Source organism: Protopterus annectens, chromosome 3.part0 (genome assembly GCF_019279795.1).
Source record: "Protopterus annectens isolate FY-2018-M chromosome 3.part0, PAN1.0, whole genome shotgun sequence".
Taxonomy (NCBI): Eukaryota; Metazoa; Chordata; order Ceratodontiformes; family Protopteridae; genus Protopterus; species Protopterus annectens.
In genome coordinates this window covers 102532674-102546113 of record NC_056731.1, presented here as the reverse complement: position 1 = coordinate 102546113, position 13440 = coordinate 102532674, and the positions used below count along the sequence as shown (strand labels likewise).

The 13440-nt window shown below is 38.6% G+C and overlaps 1 protein-coding gene across 3 annotated transcripts in view; it reads left to right on the top strand.

Annotated features, from left to right (window-relative positions):
- Positions 1–13440, top strand: part of RAPGEF5 (Rap guanine nucleotide exchange factor 5) — a 1983710-nt gene that overhangs the window by 188377 nt on the left and 1781893 nt on the right. The gene's annotated exons all lie outside the window — the stretch shown is intronic.

Genomic DNA, 13440 nt, shown 5'->3' with positions numbered 1-13440 from the left:
CTACTGTTCTAAGTTTTTTTAAACAGTTTTACTTTCTAAATGACCTGTAACTCAGTAAGTGTATGTTGGATGGGAGTTCTTCAGCAAGACAAGAAATCGGTTTTGAAATTAATATGTGTATTTGACATTTGAACTTGGTTAAGTGATTTACACTTCATGAAGATTGATTTACTTTTGTACCCTTTCTTTTTGCTAAGTACATTGAGACTCTTAACATCTGCCAGAATGTTGGATGTGACCTTGTTTTAATCGCTCATCTGAAATGCAGCATTTCATGTGGGCAGCACCTGCCCCCCCCCCCCTCTTCTTTGTGTTGACATGCAGTAGAGCCAAATGAGTAAAACCTCATGCCCTTAAGTGCCTTGCTATATGTTGGTGGTGGTGGCGGCGTTATGTTTATTCATTTGTTAAGCAGACCCATTGGGTAAGAGTACTGCTGATCAATTTGTTTGCTCAGGATCAGATGTAAGTGGAGAGTGAGGCAGTCAAACAGTAGTACAGTATGAAACTAATGGTCTTAACTGTCCTGAAGTGAAGTTGGGACTCATTTCTGAATGGACTAGGTGAAGACCATACTAATCAGAACTCTGATGATGGCATACATTGTGGTATCTCTTAAGGCATAAAGCAAAGCAGAAAACTGTTCCCAAGTGAGGCACAATCGTATTGTATCTTTAAAGTGAAGCTTGAAGAATATTGGTGCAAATATTCATTAGCCTAACATGCAGAAATGGAAATATGCAAATGTTTTATTTTCTTAGATGCTGTGATGCAATGGGATATTAGCCAGGTATAAATTTCAGCTGACTAGCAGTTTTTTAATGTTATTGTTCAACGTTTAGTATATGTTAACATGTTGGTGCCTAACTTTATGCTTTTTGAGCCTGAAAATTATGCTGTGCGTAAAGCTTCTGCACAATAAAATTGTTTCATCTAAGAATGGTAGCACATTCATAAATAGAATTTATACATTTTATTCTGTGCAAGAAAATAAATTATTTTTGCATTAACAAATTTATTTAAAAAATGGTACACACGCCACTGTAAGTAGTTATTTTTCAACCTTATGTGATTAATGTAAGATTTTATTAATTTATAGATGCATGCATTTTCTGCCTGAGGAAAACAGAAGATTGTTTCATTGCACATCCCTCCAACAAAAATAATAACTTTAAAATGAATGCTGTTTTCCTGCAGTACAAATAAGGAGCCCACTGGGTGTGTAGAACTTGTTTTTCTGGTACAGTTGCTTATGACGTCTTATAAGCTTTTCCACATATGAAGTTAGCTGAGGCTTAAGGCAACTATAATGTGTAATAACGCTGCTGTGCTGTTCTTCTCATATCACTTGTATTCACTGGTTATGTTGGCACAGCAGTCCAGTGTGCCAAAAAATCAACTAAACTGACCTTTATTATCGATTTTAATCTTTTAAATTTGCAAGTTTGATTCTGTTTTGACTTTATCAGCAATTACCCATCTTTTTCTCCTTCAGCTTTATTTCCATCCCTCCCTTCCTCCTGGCAATCAGTCGGTATACATGTACAGATTGCATGTAAAAAAAACTAAAGGAAAGTTTGTTCAAACTAGATGTTGATTTATTGTAGACCTACTTATTCTGTCATTTTTCTAGATTCTGCTTAAGTTTACAATATAGCCAAAAGGAAGTATGTTTTAGGAGTTAATTGTTTGTGTTTTGATGTAGGTTCAGTGCTAGGTATTTTCTGGCATTCTAGGCAGCATTTAGCTGTAGAATCTTTTCTGTTCTGAACAGAATAACTGAATACAGTTATGACCATGCAGTGTGGATAGTGACTCGCCATAAAGATGAAAAGAAATGACTAGAAGTTTTAAATTGAAATGTTACAAGCTGTAACAAAACTCTCCCCCCTCTATTTATTGTGTTAAATTCTCTACGGTAATTTTTCCAGTGTATGAGTTGCAGCATTTCTCATTTTCACTGAATGACTGAAATTTATTGCAGTTTGTTCATTGTTTCTAATTTTGTTGCTTTTCAAACAACTTAGCAGATGGGACCAAATGACCGTTTTTAGCATGACATAGTAATATTTAGAAAACAAATGTAGTGAATTGTTAATGTTAGGCTTGGAAGATGAATTTTTTTTGTCCAGTTCATTCCTGCCTGCTGATCTTTGACTGATTTTCCACAGTAAAATCTTATAGAATCTGAAGAGGAAGTCACAGCAGCAAGAGCCAGCAGAATCATACTGAAGGTACAGATTTAGGCCCCCCCTCCCAATCCACAACACAGGCCAGAGCACAAAATCGATGTGGGAGGTACAAGCTTGTTTCCATGTATGTTCTCTGCTGCAGATTTACTTCATCACTGGCCCGCATTCAACATTTTTTTGCATTGCTTCCTTACTCACCCACCCCCATTTTGGGCATTATGTTGCTGCCAGAGAGAGTAACACTGTCCTGTTGGCCATCTGTCACTCAAGACATTGCTTGAACCAGATTTTTCCAGCATCATAGAGGGCGGTCTAACTTGGAAAATAATTTTCTACAACCAGTACAAATGTTCTTTTCAGAAGCAAAATGCATTTCCTTTTTGGACTGAGATCTGTCTCATTTATAAGGCATTATAAAAGAATAAGTGTATTACAATTTTTGGATAAAAGTACTGAATATTGTAATGAGATCCGTGTGCAGAGAGATTGGATCCTGACCTATGTTTAAATGGTGGACCCAGTGGTTAGAGGACTTGGCTGGGAGGAAGTGCAGTGAGCAGCTGATGCAAACTTCTGTCCTAGTGAGAATTTGATCGCAGAAAATCCTGCAGAAGCCACTGACAGATGCTGAGGAGCCTAACCTTTGTACACTAGCAGGAGTACAACAGTATCACAGCTACCACTGAGGGCATAAAGTCAAGCCAGGGGGAAGACTATCTGGATGCACACACATTGTTGTTGTTGTATTTAATTCACTTTGAGCATTTGTCAAATGACAGGATTGTTGCTGGTAAAAATGAACAGAATGGATCCTGATCTATGATTGATACCACAGGAGTACTGATGGACTGACTTCATAAAGAGCAGCGGCATCCCAAGACTAGCAATCATAAATATCTGGCTTAAATAACTATAATGGATGAGGCAAGCACATAGGGATGGATCTCTGACTGTGACCCAGATACAGTTTGTGGTCCCAGAGAAGGGAGAGGACGATAGCAAGTGACAGACTCTAGCTTTCCCCTCTGGTGGAAAGAAGGTTGGCATTTTTGGCCTGCTGTATTTGCTACCAGCAAACAGAGGCTTGAGGTGCTTGAAAACTCAGCTATCAAGACATTTGTAGTACCTCCCTTGGGCATGTGGATGGAAGTACAGACAAATGTGGGAAAGGCTTAGTAGGCCCTTGTGTTTATACAAGTGCCTGTATCAGCTGCCAAGAGGTGGGGGTTACTGTTTCCAGAAAAATAAACACCACTAGCTCTGCATTTTTGATTATGCAGTTCAGTGGGTAGAGGATTTTGAATATGCTCCTGAGCTGGGGACAATTAAGCTCTTTAAGTGTAGCAAGCCTTGATCTAATGGGAGGTGAGCTAGACCCTCAAGCTGTTGAGGCAAGGGGAGAGATCATGATGTGAGTCTGCTGAATGGAGGATGGTGGTGAAAGGCCTAAGAATCTCCATGACTAACTGGCAGTTTCTGAGAAGTCAGAATATTTGTGTCAGGTATTGTAGCCCCCTGTTCAGTGGAACATGTGATAACATAGCATCAGGGTAATAGTAGCTAGATACTAAGGTCAAAAAACAAGATTGTCTTGATAATGGTACAGAAATTAAAGCTGGTCATTAACAGGAGTATAGGAACTCAATGACAAAGTCAAAAACAAGAAATGAATAAGAATAACAACGTTTTGTCTGCATCCAAAGCTATGGCTGTAGTCTGAATTTTAACAAGACACTAGTACAGACATTTTGGATATAGAAAAGACTTTAGCATATAAGAGATCTCCATTTCAAACATTAAAGTATAGGAATGTTCACAGGTCCATCACAGGAGATTTAAAAACTGGGCAATCTTAAAACAGATGAAACTCATTGATGATCAAATATTCAAAGGATAACATCATTCAGAAGAATAGAAATGATAGTGCAGACCAACACCAAAGAATAACCTGAAATAAATCATGACATATATGATATAATCGTGCCGTTAAGTAAAATAACATTTTTTATGATATTTCTGCCATTAATTTAATAAAAAATAGGTAAAGGTGACCATTTCCAGTGTCCGTGTCCACCTCTTGATAAGTTGGAAACTGCAGTAATTCTTAACTTATCCTTCTTTAGATCGTTGAAAACCTTGTCAAGTAATAAATTGTTATGTCTTTAGGGAACCACAATATTCCATGCCTTTTATATTACAAGTGGATAGTTTTCCTGACCGTGTTTTATCTGATGGCAGTCCCACAAACACAGATGTATGTTTACTGGTTCATTATTGTAACACCAGCAACAAGCATGCAAGAAGTATTTCAAAAAATGCAAATGCTGAGGTGAAATGTGTATGCTGTAGATAATTTGAATTGTTGCATTATGCGTTGATGGGTTACTGACGTGGTTGCCTTAAATCTGTTCACAGTCTTTAAATCCACTTGCTACATTCAAAGCTTAAACTTGTGATTTTCCCTTTTTTCAGCAATACATATTTTTCTTATTACCCTTTTATATTCCTTAGATATTTCATAAGAATATAACAAAAATATATCCAGGAGTTGGAAATCCTGAGTAGGATAGTGATGTAATATATAAATCTTATTCAGCTGTTAAAAGAAGAAACAATGCCTACTATGAAAATAAAATTGTTGAATAGAATTGCACAAACTCACTGCATTAATAGGGAAATCAGACCTTTGTTATTGGGGCAGAAATCAGCAATCGCCATGTAAATCCACAGTATATAAAATGATTGATATAAACTTATTACAGCAGGAAAATAAAAAGTACCCTTAGTTTGGTCAATAACTGCCATTCTGAATGTATATTGGAACAAAATGACTTCTCTTAAATGCACAATGACATACCGATCACTATTTTATATAGACATTAGCATAAGACATGTCTGAGCATGAACATCATGATAGATTTGGATGCAAGTAAGCCAAATAGCTGCTGAGGACCTGTCACAGTATTCCAGTGCATGTGAAGTGATCCACCTCTCGATAAAAATTTCAAAATGTAATGTTTTACTTTATTGATCCACTGAGGAGAGGGAGGAATTAATGTGCTTTTATTTGGAAATAAAGGGGAAAATAGATATTTCAGTCATATTCAGAGCTCCTGTTAATGAAAAAAATTGCATTGTATTCCTCCCAGTCCAATTTAGAACTTTGGTCTATGTGATATGTGTAGGATAATTCATGAGCTGTTTAGTGATTAATGAATAATGTTGCAGAGACAGGACATCCTTGTCTCACCTCAGTAAATACCTGAAAATTAATTGAATATGTTTTATTGATTTTGATTTCAGCATAGGTGTTGTCCTACAGATTTAGGATAATGCAGATATGTTGTGTGGAGCTCTTAATGCAAAGCATGAAACATCTTTTAATTAAGACAAAAGCTTAAATTACTGGAGTTTCCTCCTCTGTCACCTCCGTTCCTGGACAGTGGAAAGTTGATTTTCTACCAATGGTGTCTTCCTATGGTTTACATGTCTGTATTGCCTGTGGCTTCACAGTTTTGTAATTTTTATTTCATGCAGGCACCAGTTTTAACTATGTCAATACCCCTGCTCAAGTAATTGTTCTGCACCATTATTTGTGCCGCTATATTTCTTGTCATCTTCAAAGCAGGCTTCTAGATGGTCCTTGCTGGCACTGATTATTATTATTATTTTTGACACTAACATTTGTGATGTTAGCAGTCTCAAACTCTTAGCATTAGGATTTCTGAAGGAAGGCCCTTGTCTACCTCAGTGCACTGTTACCCTAACGCCATTATATAACTGTATCCCAGGAAAAAGCTCAGTTTCCACCTCTTTCATCTTGTGGTGTTTTGGCCTGTTAAGAAGGTGAAACATGAGTAGGTTAGTGACAGGCTCCTCAGTCTCCTTGTTCTCCAGTACTAGTCTTCCTACTCCGTCCTTTTGTGACCCAAACCCTCTCCTAGGTGCTTCATACACTCACTAGGCAGGGAGACATTTGAATCTTCAGAATGAAACATTTATAAAGAAAAAGTGTGAAAATGTTAACGTTCCTTTAAAAGTCATGCACAAGAAGAGTAGACTAAGTTGTCCTAAATATTCATAAATGTGATCCCTAAAGTTATGAAAAAATAACTTTGAAAATACAGGAGAACAGTGAATGGTGATCATGTTGATCTTTGCTGCTCTTCTTTAAAGCATTTGGAAGTGGTAAGTCCCCCAGCAGCTCTCCACACCTTCTCTACACACACACACACACACACACCAAGCTCATCATACCTAGGGCAATAGGACCAAAGGGAATAATCAGAGAAATGGCAACTTCCAAACCCTGGATCCTACCCAATTCAGCTTCATGAAGGGAAGATCCTGCCTGTTAAATCTGGTGGATTTCTTTGAAAGTGTGACAAAGGCCGTTGATGAGGGCAAATCTGTGCACACAGCATACATCGACTTGGCAAAGGCTTTCAACACAATCGCACATTCAGGCATTACTGAGAAACTTAGCAAACTGAATGAATGTAAACCCCTTTGTTGTAAGATTGGTTGCCAACTGGCTCACAAACTGGACACACACTGTTAAAGTAGATAACTCCACATGAACCAGCAGACCTGTTACCAGCAGGGTGCCACAGGGGTCAGTGCTAGGCTCCCTGCTGTTTGGTATATACTTCTCAGAAGTTCAGGTCAAAACTAAAGGGTCGTGGCTGACCAAGGTTGCAGGCAATTGCAAACTTGGTGCAGTCATTGAATCCCCAAATTATGTCAGTGTACTCCAGGAGGGTTTCACGCAGACCAAAACCTGATGCATTAGTCATGGTCTCAAACTGAATGCAAATAAATGGGTCATAATTCCCTTTGGCACAATGTCCCTTCACATTATCAAATCCATAACAATACTTTTAGGTACCCAAGAAGTGATAAGGGACCTGAGATCACAGGTTGACCATAACCTTAACTTCAACCACCACATGTCTACTGTTGTAAGGAAAACTTTCCACATAGCTCACTTGATTAGTAAAGGCATCACTGTGAGAGCATTCTTGGGTATTGACTAGTACTTGTACGGTATTGCATTGGGTTGAAACTGGTAGGCTTAAAATGACGTCCGGGGTTGATAACCTAGTAATCGCCTATGATCCTATGCAAGTCTGTATTTTTGATCACTTATTCTTGTTATTCTAGTATTGTAGGATTTGCAACAAGTCTATAAATATCAAATGCATACCAGTTTCATTACATGACATCAGTGAAGTAATTAACAAAAGTGTAACTAGGTTATCTTGCACCCTCTGCAGGTCTGTGACTTGGTGCCACCTTCAACTCTATGCAGGTACTGTACTACAGTATGGTGCCCCCTAACACCTTGTACCTGAGGCAACCAACCCCTTTTCCCCACCCTAGCTACACTTCTGGTTGGTAATGGTGTATTTTATGAAACACTGGATTTTTGTATTTCTTTATCCCTTTATCCTTCCTGTATATGCCCCCCCCCCCAAACAGTGCCTCTACCTTGAAAATGTAAACTGATGCTAAATTAATATGTACAACAGGAAGGAAAACTGACAAGTACCAAGACTCACAGCTTAAAGTGGAAATTAGTTACTTCGAGACTTTAAACTTGATTTTTATTGTATTTAACTTGGATAATAGAAATAATTATTAAAAACTTCTGTGCAAAGATCAAGCTTACCTCATTTGTTATTTATTCATTTATTCAAAGATTTGTTAACAGAGTAGGTTGGCTGGTCTAGTCTAGTCAGCAGACTCTCTTCAGCCGCAATCTAGATTGTAATACAGAAAATATTGTGCTTATACAAAACTTTTGCATGCAAAGTTTGACTCGTAGCTTAATAGGTTGCAATTAGGCAGTTAAGCCATTTGAAGCATAGCCACTGCATTTCTATGAGTATACCCAAATGATGACTCCATCTGATCATAAGACATAGTGGGAGTAGAGCCTGGGTAAATATGCAGATTCCACTTCATTTGCCTAATTTGGCGAGAGAGACAGACACAGACATAGATCTGTCATGCCAGTAAGTCCTGATTATGTTGCAGTATAGACTTATATCCCTAAGTTTTGTTGCTGCCAGTCTTGGTGATATGCACTAGATCAAAGAGGATTGTGCAATTTGTAGCTTTGTAGGCCAGGCATTAATTTACCATCTAGTACTCTGTACAAGACAGACAAGTGAGAAACAGGGCTTTTAGATGTTCTGGGTAACCGAGAGTCCTTACCTGAGACTTAAAGTACTGAGTTTTTTCTAATTAGATTAGGTGCTTTGACAGGTACAATACCAAAGGGAACATTATGCCTTAGTCTGGGTCTCATAAGGGACAAGTAGAGGGGATTGATGTGTGTTGACTGAGGGGAGATTTCCTTAGTAATCAGTTAGGCGAGAAAGGATTTAATGACAATGTATATATGGTTGTGAAAGAGTTCACTATCCATGAAGGTGCCTAGGTCTCTAATCTTCTTCTTTCGGCTTTTCCCGGTTAGGGGTCGCCACAGTGGATCACCTGTCCGCTCATGATTGGCAGTGGAGTTTTACAGTGTCGAGTTGCCAGCCCGGCGCCCAACCTTCCACAGAAGGCACACACATGCACACACTCACACCTAGAGCCAATTTAGAGTGTCCAATCCACCTACAGCATGTCTTTGGGATGTGGGAGGAAACCCATGCAACCACAGGGAGGACATGCAGACTCCGCACAGAAGGCACCCCAGGCAAGGATCGAAGTGGAGAACCTCTTGCTGTGAGGGGGCAACGCTAACTGCTGCACCACCTTGGCTGCCCTGTGCCTAGGTCTCTGACGTGTCTATTTTATGTAGTAGCTATGCAAGAGTTCCTGTTTCCCAAACTGTATGACTATATATTTTTGTGTCCAGCTTTAGATCATGATCCTGATAGCGCAAGTTTGTCTGAATTGAGCCCTTTTGGAGGATATTCATGTCTTCAGTGAAGTTGTTGATTGGTTTAAGGTTGCATTCATCCATGAATTTGGTCAGTCAGAGGTATTTAATATCAACTTTGACATCCGAAAGGTAGATGCTAAATAGAAGTAGTCCCACAACAGGCTGCATAGCTACATCACTGGTACCAAGTCGCTTGATGAATACTTAGACACTATTCCATTAGAGTAGATGGCACTTTGCAAGCCAGATGGCAATGCCAAGTGTTGCACTGGGATTTATATTGAGTTTACCAATTTGTTGATGATGTCAGAGTCAGACGCCTTAGTTAGATTTAGCTAAACTGAGTGCATGAAGTTAACTTCATGTAGTACACCTGTCTTTTAAAAAGCCGAATTGTTAAGCTCTAGGGATTATAGGTCTGTGTGTCTCTATCTGAGGTTCATGATGAAACTTTCCATCACCTTGAAAAATTATGCTGGTGATACTAATAGGTCTATAGTAACAAAATACTCAAAAGCATGATAGTCCCTTTTCAGTCACTGGTAGCCTTAGGGCCATGGTGTGGAGCCTTGCTTGTTGGTAGAACTATTACAGATGTTCTCCAGGTTTCTGGTTTGTATTCAGTAGAGAGGCTGCGCTGAATACTTTGAAGATACCTGATAAAGGGGTGGTTCATATCAATCCGATAACTTTCTGGTATGTTACCTGGGCTTATAGATCTAGTGCTTTTGCTTCTGGCGAGTGCTCTTAGTATCTGTTTAGAGGTGATTTACTAGGAGAGCAGGATATGAACTGGAAACCTGGTTTTGGGAAATTTGTAGGTGACATTGGGGAACAGTTGCAGAACAATTTGTCTGCAAGCATGCTAGTTATAATTTCAGAGAGTCTGAGTGGGTGAAGCCTTAGAGATAAGATCAGTACATTTCTAGATACTATTTCTGAGGCTCTTTAGTTACATAAAGAATGCTTTTAGGTTATCCTTTGCTGTGACTGCAGTTTTTAGATCATAACTTACTCTGTAGGATTTGATCTTGTTCTCCAGTTTATTTATTTTTTTTTTTTTTGCTGTGCTCTTTAGGGTTATAAGCTTTTCCTTTGCAATGTAAAGTTTTTTTTTTTTTTTTTTTTTTTTTTTTTTTGTGGTGGTATTTTTTTTTAACAGCTGAGTTTCAAAAGGAGTTTTCATTCTAAAGTTGGAGTTGTATTTGTTTTAAATAGGAGCATAAACCTCATTATAAGAGATTAGATGGGAGTATAGACTTTGTACTAGCGTATGGCTAGGTGAACTTTCCTATGTCATCCTTGAGCACAAGGAACTTGGACTAGGCAAGTCTCTCATATGGTTAGTTTGTTCATTGATGTGTACTGAGAAGGTACAGTGAATAGATTTGATGCAACCATTGAAGATTTGAGGGTGGGAGGGTGCAGGCAAGAGCTGCATTGGTGAAGTCAAGACAGTGTATGATGGTGCCTTTAGTGGGGAAGGGTGCTATTTGTATGACAGAGTTTGCACTGATTAAGGCAAGGAGCTGTTGAGTATGGCCATCCTTGAGCTGAGTTCAGCAAACTTTTGTAAAACATTTTGCTTTAAAGATTCTTGTAACTCTAGTAACAGCTTCATCCAGTTAAAGCATCACCACATTTTATTACACTTGGATTAAGATATGAAAAACTGATTTGGATGTGAATTAGGTTGCAGACATTTTTCAAAATTCTATGCAATAAGTGCTATGAGGAATCAGAAAATGTAAATAATTATATTAGTGGCTTACGTATCTATGAGAAAGCAAAGGTAGAACAGAGCGGACATAAAAAAAAAAAAAAATACTTCAGAGGATAAGAAAGAAGCAGACTGATGTTCAACTGCAGCAGATGCAACTTTGAGCCAGTGTAAATATTGCAAGGTTAAAGCAGTGTATGACATACCACCACCGCTAGCAAATGGTAAAGCAGTTGGACGTCTTCCTTGGATAGCAATTGCAATGCATGCTTTAGCAACATTTTTAGCCCAGTAAATAGCATCACTAAAAGGTGATTTAAAAATGCATTCCTTTTAATGAACTGATGATTAACAAGTGGTTTTAGAGCATTTAAGACTACATTTTGAGACAATGAGTTAATTTGATGCTGAAGGTGAAAACCAGTCTTGAAGCAGATACAAATCTTGAAGGGTTACCTAGCCAAAAAGTTGATCTCTGTGACAGCCTCAAGTTTATGACCAAATGTTAGCTGTGTTCATATCTTCTGTTACCAAATAAAATAAGCAGCTTATTCCACCTGAGGGATTACCCACCATAGTTTATGCTTTGACTGCATCTCAGCATAATTAACTGCATTGGTGTGTACTTGGGGATTCACAGATGTGAACTAGGTAGGCTTCAGCTGGTGCAGAACTTCGCAGTTAGGCAGTTGGTAAGTGTTCCCCACCACTGTCAAATTACACTGTACTGCAGAGAATACATAGGCTTCCTGTCACATAAGAACATTATTTCCAAAGTTTGGCTTTTGACTTCCTTGGGAGCAATAAATAACTTGGAATCCTGATTATCTAACCAAGTTAATAGAGTATTTGTTCTATTGTTCCAATCATCGGATCCTGGTTAGGTAATCCTAGCCTTTGCTACTTTTCCAATCAGGCAACTAACTTGTTGGCAGCTGTGGGAGTGCCCCACTGTGTCCAGTTTTTGGAAGTACCAAGAGACTCTCTTACTACAAAATGCATTGCGTGGCCCATATAGTATCTTTTAACATTATATGGCTATTGATTTTGTAACTTATTGTTTAATCCACATTTGTTTTAACCATCCCATTGTTTTATTTGTTTTGTTTACTTGAATTGAATTTAGCAAACAAAGGTTGGCTGGAGCTGAATGGGACTCTTTCGGTAATGCTATAAAAATAGTTCTCTAGTAGGCAAAGCCTGCTGAGGGATCTTATGGAGGTAAGGGACTGTACCAGGTCTAACTTTGAAGTGGACAAATAAGGGGGTCAAGATTATGACAAGTGGAGGTCTTTAATTCTTGCAGCAATTATTCATGTGGGAACAAATGATTTTTCTGGGTGGTACAGTAGGATATAGCATCAAAAGGTAAGGACATAATTAATATATGTAGAAGGCTGGCTGGGTACAGATGCCCTTCTGTAATGCTTTCTGTACTTGCAGGTATCTCAACTAAAAGCAGATTGAGTACAGTGAGTGTCTGAATTGATAAGGAAATTGGGTTCAGTTTTGGAGAAGGGGGGCAATATATGGGAGAAAATGAGTGCAAAGTATAAACGACATCCATGCACAGAAGGGTTGGCTGGTGTTCATCATATTCATCACTGCTGTTGTAGCCATGGCTATATGGAATATATCCTGTCTAGGATACAACAGCCAGCCAGGCTTCAGGGTACCTTCCAAGTGCCCAAACTGTCAGTCAACTGCAGATGAGATGACTAAAAAGATAGGTTTGGGCAATAAACACTCCAGAGCCTGCCTGACGCTGAAGAGAGCACTCCTGTATGGGCCTTAGAGGTTCAACAGTCAGTCTGCTTGTGCTTTTCCATTGCTGTGTAGACAAGTTCCATTTGGGGAGAACCTTATAATTAAAAAAAAAAAAAAAAAAAAAAAAAAATCAAAAAGAAACCGAAAACTAAACATGCACTTACTCCTCCTCAAATTTCATTAGACTGGTGTAGTTCATTGGGTCTGGTTCAGAGTTTAATTCATGCTATTGATCCTTCTTAGAAGGTTGTTTCTGGTAAAAGAAAGAGGGATACCTCCTTTCCTGAAGAGATTATGAATGTGGGCAGGAAGGTGAAGGTACAAGATACAGGGTTTTCTCCTCAATCTTCTGATGTAGACTAAGAGGAGAGCTCAGTTTCCGACCTTCCTGTGGGGTTTATCTTTCTTTGATACTATTTCCAGAATGTGCCAGTGTTTTCAGTGGGAGATCACTGAGGTTTCTCCGTCCCTTAAAAAAAAAAACTAAGAGCTGTAACAGATGGAATTTCCAGAAAATACAGTAATTCCTCCAGTGCTATCAGCATTTTGTTTATTCCAATCCCACTTTCTGGCAAGGATGGGAAGATTGTTGATAAATATGGGGAAAACTATATGCTTCTGCAGGTTTGATTTTCATAATTTTGAATTGTCAGGGTCAAATGTTAATGTTTGTTCTGAGTAATTGTGAATACATAAGAAATTACTTGTCTACTACTTCTAGTGGGGATAAATCTGCTTTAAACAGTTTCTTCCATTGTACAAGTAACTATTCATTGTTTACTGTGCATGTGTGATTCACTTGATACTACTTCTAGGGTTATGGCCACCGGTACTTTTTTGAGGAGGTTTGCCTGGCTGCATTC